Genomic DNA, 7,739 nt, shown 5'->3' with positions numbered 1-7,739 from the left:
TTTCAGACTTGGGATGTACATGGTTTTGACTTCAGAAAAGGCACAATACCTGCACTCACTAACATCCTTATACAGAATTTTTTCCTTTAGGGGAGGCTCCGTAGGAATACCATGGTGTGCCTGTAATATTTACTCCTTTTATCTCTCTTTCTTGGCTTTTCAGCAGTTGTAGGTCTTGGCCTGAAACTGGTAACCTTCCAGAACCGGCTCTGGGTCTGCCCGTGATCAATATAATATATGTGATGGTCAGCAGACCTCAACTTTGCTTCAATAAATAATAATATTGTCTGCCTTTGTAGAGATGTTAATTATGATGAGCTTGCAGTATGCAAGGTAAAATTTGGTTAGGAAAAGAGAATTTACGTGGACTATAACGTTCAAATTTTTGGTGTTTGGAAGGCTTTAATATGCACATGTCTTTATTGGATGCTGTGAAGCTGACAGTGAGCCCACCTTACTTTTGGGGGTTGGGGGGATTAAGTGAGCTCTCTGAAGCACAGGAGTATGTACCGAACCCACCAGGATTTAGCAGGGAGTGGTAGAACAAGTTTTGGGCAGGGTCTTGGGGGAACATGAAAGAACTGGGGAAACATGCAGTATACTAAAAGAAACCCCATTGCTATGCAAGGAGGCAGGTCCAAGTGGTGCCTTAGTAGCGCTCAGATGGATATTATACTATGTCACTAGCAAGACCATAAAACATAAAACCAGTAAAAATGATAGTCAGACTGCATATAGGGCTGGTAGTGGAGTCATGGTAATAGTGAAGTATGGCAAAGAATTAATAAATGAGAACAACTCAGAAACCAAATCTTACCTAGAAGTTCAAATGCAGATATTTCCACTCTTCTTATTGGCTTCCTGAAAGCCCTCTTACACTAACAGAGTTTTATCTCCATACGTGTAAGTGAAGATCAGATACTATGCTAGTAGCAAAAATTTGCTTTAATTATGAAATGAAAATAATTTTTAGTGGAAATTGAAGTCGTTTGGGTCTTTATCCTGCAAAGAGTTTTATGCTTGTGTTTAATTAGTGTTAATGTCTCTAAGTAGTCCCACGATGAATCCTATTGATGAAAATGGTGCTGCTCAACTAGGATACAGCTAAGCATATAAATATGTCCTTGCAGGATTAAGGCTTGGTTTACAATTCTACGGGTTCATTTTCACTAGAGAACTCAAAAAGAGATGCTCGAATTCAGAGTTAGAAATACATTTTGCTTTCACTCTTTTATTGCCCCAGTTATTAAGAAAAAGGATAGATGTATTAACCTGTTGCTTCCTATACTGAGCTGTACACGCTGCTCCTGTGCAGAAGAAAAGGTTTAAGTTCTTTATCATTCTGCTGGCCTGATTTCCACCCTTTCGTAACCTATCATTCCCACTGACTAAAGTATTTCCACTGTCCCCCAGAGAAAAGCAAAGCCAAAGCAAATTAATCAGAGTAGCCACCTGCTTATATAGCTTAGATGGTCTAATCAAAGAACAAGAGCACTACAGTGATGGAACATTCGGTTCAAATAGCAAATAACACCTATCAAGTATTGAGAGGAACAGCGTCTCAGGGTTTTGAGAGAGAGTAATCCCTGCCTATCAGTTGGCTATCATGAAATGGTCGAATATTCCGAATTTTAGACCGCACACTGCATTTGTTGTAACTTAATACTTTTCCTAAATAAAAACAAATGAGGCAAGAAGATGTTTGTCCCATTAGCAATGTGTAAGTGAAAGTCTGCAAATAATTAGATATCTAGAATACATTAAATTGATAAACATTTTGAATTATTAAAAATATTAACAAGGAGCACTAAAGAGGTTTTTTATTTTTCTTTTTTCAACTAAGAAATGATTTTCTGATGAAAGTGAGAAATATTATTCTGTATTGGCGAAAAATTTGTATGTGCTGATGCTGAAAAGTCCATAAAGTAAATTTCCAGTTTATAAAATAAGATTTGTTTTCCTGGAAGAACATATATCCTTGATAGACACATGCACACACGTATTCTTATAAATGCTCTTGAAATTTTAAATGTGTGTGACAAATTTCCTTAAAATTCAGACTATTCTTTCACGAGGAGCATTGAGACCGCAAACACAAGGTTGAGAAGCCTTGGGGTGCGGGTGTGTGTCCATGTGTACGAGTGCATGCGTTCTGCCAGATTAAGAGCAGCACTTCCCCTGGCTTGTCCCCTGTCTGCCTTTGCTCAGTTGTGAACACAAGGAGAGATATTAACTTGCTTACATTTTAAAAATGTGTTTCATTCCTAGTTTTAACGCATGATGAAGCCTGGAGAAAACTTTATTTTCAGTGACAAGCCATCTCCATCTTCCTTTCTTCCCAGCATCTTACCAGTAACGTTTTACTAAACCCCAATGTTGATTATTTTTAACAACTTGCTTGTCTGTCCTTTCCCCCAACAGCAGCGTGCCATCCAAATCCACTGGCGTTATCCAGAATGAACCCTTTCAAATATTAACATACATTCAAAATGAAAGAGAAAGCTTCCTTAGTGCCTGGCCTACTTTTACGCAACTGGTGAAAGCCAGTGCTGTGAAGAGGTTTGAAGAGGTCAACATCTGGCGATCTTCCTGTGCTGACCACTGTTCCGCTGGGACCCTCCTGATGGACCTGCCCCAGGTCCCCTCTGTGGTCAAGAAAACAATTTTCCTGACAAAACTTTAGGCCTGCCACCGTGCTCGCTGTCAAACTGTGAAGGCTTCCTTGGGCTTTCATGGGATATTACTGACCTGATGCAGTGTAGGATGGTACCGGAGAAGAATTGTGTATCTCTGTGTGTGCTCTAGCAAGAGTTGCAGCTGAAAGAAGGAGCAATAAAGGAGCAATTTTATCCCCTTCTTCCCGCCACCAAGTAAAACATTAGTGGAATGAAATGCACGTATGCCGACGATGCCCAAGGTAATGTAAAGCTGCAAATATCGACAAGAGGGATCGTGTCCTGTATTGGTGGGCAGATGAAGTCACAGAGACAAAAGTTGTAACCTCAGCTTTGGTTCAGACATTTGCGTGAAAGTGGCTGAATGGAAGCGGTGATGCTCCAGTGGTGAAGACAAATAACCTTTCCTACCATCTGCGGTTGATCCAGGAGATTTCTTCTTATGTAGGTACCTGATTTCATCATCTTCTGAAGTGTAACTTTATCTGTTATACTTTCATTTATTCCCTTTCTAGTTGTTACAACGAGAATAATGTGATATATTGAACGCTAGAAGCGTGGTAGATCTGGACTTCGTTCTCTCTACTGGCTTACTTTAAAATACTGCTTAAGACCTCTTTGCTTTTTTCTTTTAAGCCTCCAAATCAAGGTTAAAGTCTTGGATCTCACATTTCAGGTATTAAAAAACATTCTGTATTCAAGAACAAATAAAGCATCCATATTGCTTTGCATGAGGAAGAGAGAAAGAAGACCAAAAGTACATCTTGCTGTTGATAGAGTTCTCTGAAGTATAAGCATAGGCTGTGTAGACTATAATAAGTCACCCGAAAATTGTTTGCCGTAGTTGCCATTGTTTCCCATGGTTTCTATAATCATGGAAAAAAAATCACACTATATACTTGTTTTTCAATTTTTACTTCCTCAAAGTGGTAAAAATAGTACTCTTTTCATCTGTTTCAGAGGGGCATTGTGAGGACAAATATCTGGAGTCTTGGCAACTGCTAAGATCCTTCTGAGTGCCGATAACCATAGTGTGTCTTCAGTGGAAATTCCTGTAAAGGCCTGTGAAGGTTTTTACCTTGTCTGACCGTTGTTCTCCTATTAGACAACCCACGCTATCCTACCTTTGCTGGCCACAAGGTACTTGCAGCGTTCTGTCTGCTTGAGCAGTGTCCATTCGCCGGTACTTTTGTGCCAGAAGTTTTCACCAAGACCTTGATACTTGGCAAGGGAAGGTGGAGGATTTGAAGAGCAGTCCCTGGCGAGATGATGCCTTTCTGAGCAGGGTGAATATTAGGAATACCTTCTGCAAGAAAGCTGGGCTGATCTAAGGGAAAACATAGGGAGATGAAAAGCAATCACTACTGGGCTGTGAAGACAGGAACAGAAGGGGAATACGATGCATTGAGTGGGAGGGTTAAAATGCAAAATAATGGGGTCAGTACCGCTAAATCTCACAAGACCTCGTGTTTAACTAGGCGTATCAAAGGCTGTGTCTTCTCCAGCATGGCGTGTGCTCCTTCCTTCCCTCACTTGGTATTTAGCCTTTGCTTGCGATGGTGAATCAGACAGGTCACCCCGGTGCTTTGCTCCAGCCTGTCTTGCACACAGCATGACACCAAACCGATGGCTGCTCCTCGCCCTGTGACTCTCGGCTTTAGCACAGCGAGTTCCCTCTGATCTGAACGTTTTCAGCTGTTGTCCTCCTTGTAGGGGGCCCTCGTGTTTGGCAGCCGCTGCTGGACCAGGCCCATGCAACTGCTACCACGGCTCGTCTTCTCCAGCTTTAGCTCCAGGTTATCGGAGCCTGAGGATGAAGTCAAAGATCTTTGATCCCGAAGAAGCCACAGTGCATGTGACAAATGCATTGGCAGCTGGAAGGCAGAGGGACCAGGACAGGTTTCATCGGGAAAGGGGCTGAGCAGTAAAGAAGGAAATTGTTGCATTGCTGGTTCTGAGAGAAAAACACTCTCAAAAAGAAAAAAAATGTTTTGCGGTTGATTTATATTTCTATTATAGGCTTATCCTGTTAGCTTGTTCTTAGAGAAGAGCTGTTCCCTGAGGTACGATTTATTCATTTTAGAAACTCTCCTCCCCCAAGAAACTTGCAACAGTGGAAAGAACAAATGTTGGGGCTGTGTTTGAAGGAGAAATTTAGCAAAAGCAATTCTGCAGCTGTGTTCAAGGCTGCATGCAATGGCTAACTATTCTGGTGTGCAACCACTTAGTGTAAGTAGTTGAGGAACGCTTGTTCCTCAAACTGAGGGACTTCATGAGAGCCACAACGGACATTTTAGAGGTTTCCCCAGAGCAGCCTTTCTCCAAAATTCTGTTAAGGTGAGGTTTTGAGAGTTGCAAAAAAAAGTTAGAATGAGTCTCTAACAAGGAGATTTTTTGTGTTTGGGTTTGGTTTTGCGTGGGTGTCATGAGGAAGGCGAAGGATGGCGAGTGTAGTGAGGGGCTGGGTGGGTGCAAGAGACATGAAAGACAAAGTCAGGCCAAGAGCTTGCAGAAGGCAGGAGACCTTCGCATGTGTGAAGACACCGCTGCTTAGTCAGGCCCGTGGCTGTGTGCACACCCAAGAAATACACATGTGCTGATAGAAAACAGATTTAAAAGGTAATCGTGAAATTGCTTTGGAGCTCTGGATGTGTTTGGGAGTTTGTGACTGGTTGTCAGTGATGTCATAACCATATTTATTATAGCTCATAAATGGATGGGTCTGACTGTTTTCCTTATTTTAATGTATAAATTGCAGTTTATAATGGCAATAAAACACTCCAGGCTGTGCATTTCAGGGTGATTATTGCATTTCTCAGGTGGTTAAAGTTACTCTAACTGCCTTTCAGCTCGGATTTCAATAGTATTTGCCCAGTGTTCAGGCCATTTTTACTTGTTTTTTTATGTACAAACCTCAAATTAAAGTGTTTTATTGCTTTTTAATTAAAATGTTGAAGTGTAAAGAAGGAATGGTCACAGGCAGATAGAAAGTCGCGGTAGTAGGTGTTTTGATGTTAGAGGGGAATGTATGAGAAGGTAAACGGGGAAGGAGAAGCTGCAGAGCCTGTCACTGTGTTTGGGCATTTCACAGGTGCCCACTACTGGTTCCAGTAAACACGTGGTTGAGTAGAAACATTCGTGAGCCAAAGGTGTCGGTGTCTACCTCGTAAAATCTGGAACAGAGAAATTACGGACTAAATGGCTGTGAACCCTTAATTAAGTGCTCAGCACCAATGTGCCCTCCTGGTTGAGGTTGAGATGTGCTGATGTTCCCTACGTGGGAGCTTGTGACACCTCAGCTCGTGGTGTTCTCCTGCGCTCTCGCTCTTTGAGACACTGACCACCTCATTCGCAGCTGGTTGTAGGGGGCAGGGTCCAAGCCCAGTGGCAATGGTGGGCTCTTAATGGAACATAGTTATTCTGGAAGAAATAATTTCCTGGGTATATGAAAGAATGAATTCACCAGTTTGGCCCATGTGCAGGGTGAAATGTTTGCTTGTTGAAATCCTTTTGGATGATGTCGTGTCTAAGTATCTGCTGGCTAAAGCAAAGCACCAAAGTCCTTGTGTTACATGTGTTTGTTGACTGGTGGCTGCTGTCTCTGTGCTAAGGGAAGGATGGTCCCATAGAGAGGTAGGGCTGCTCCCTGTTAGTGTGGGGCTGACGGACCCACAGTGACATCGTTCTTCCACGCTCTTCTTGACACAGCGTTGCTCCTTCTCTTATACCAGGGTAGCACCAAGTCTTGGACCAACTTACTGGTGAAATGCCCTCTTGCTGGAGGTGCCTACCTCCCTCCGAACCAGTGGGACCCCTTCCTAGCTGGATCCTCCAAGCCTCTGAGAGGCTGTTGAAGATGAGTAGCGCAGCAGGACGCAAGACCATGAGGCGGCTTCTTCTTCCTGAGGCCGTGACGCCGACAGAAGTTATGGCCACGTCTCAGGTTTGCGGTCATATCTCAACCTGCACAAGTCTTTCTCCTTGTGGCTGGGCCACCACAACACCTTGGGTATCTTGATGTTTGTGGTCATGTACCCCGTCCCATGACTGGTGTGGGGCTGGATAGCTGTACACACAGGGCCAGTCTCTCTAACTGGGATTATCTCTTGAGGTACATCTTTGGTGGAACTGGTGTTGGAGGCCTGTAGTTCACATCTTGTGGGTACCATTTTAAAGAAATTTAAAAAGAAAATCACGCCCCTAGCAGGTAAGGGCGTGAGTATTACATGCTTCGTGGAGGAAAGTTAAATTAGGGATTGAGCCTTTCAGTAAGAATAAAAAAAAAAACAATGTTTTTTTTTCCCATTGTTTCCCCCATCTTTATTTCTATTTCTCCTGTGCAAAATATCCCTCTTGCATACCTCCCCGTTCTTCCCATACAAGAATGGAAGAAATGCTTAATGGGAAGCAAAGCACATTAGGAATATTAAGGAAAAATTACAGTATATACACTATGAAATGAAATGCATCTTTTGTGAATAAATCCCCCCAGAAATCTTATATTTCCAGGCATCCACTCACATACCTTCATGTAACAACTTATACATTCGTAAAACATTCATTGAAAGCAGCTCTGCAGTTTTATAGAAAACAACATGCCAGGGATGCAAGAATCTTGCCAGTTCTGTGAAAAATGACACCAATTAAAGCTTAAATTGCTTGTTTTCTCATAAGGTACATATTTTCATAACTTTGAAATCAAATAATTGCTGCTTTTATATTAAATACAATAAAACAAAAAGGATGCTAGTTTAGAGGAACTGCTACAAGCATTTTAATATAATTTTCCCACCATTTAAAGTCACAAAATATGGAAAACAAGTCAAGTATGCAAAGTTCCAAGGAGATAGAGAAACTCCTTCAGATTATTACATCATTTGTCTTTTGTGTCAGGAAATGTGTATGTGATTTCATTGTTTGATTAAATGCCAAAAAAAAGGGCATATTGCTCTTATCTAACTGATTACAGATTTTATTCATCTGAAAAAGTATTTGTTCATACTTTGACATTAGAAGGCAATATTTTTTTCAATGGTCCAAACAAGCATTTTCAAAAAAATATAA

Source organism: Rissa tridactyla, chromosome 7, assembly GCF_028500815.1.
Source record: "Rissa tridactyla isolate bRisTri1 chromosome 7, bRisTri1.patW.cur.20221130, whole genome shotgun sequence".
Taxonomy (NCBI): domain Eukaryota; kingdom Metazoa; phylum Chordata; class Aves; order Charadriiformes; family Laridae; genus Rissa; species Rissa tridactyla.
Note: the sequence above shows the minus strand (reverse complement) of the source record.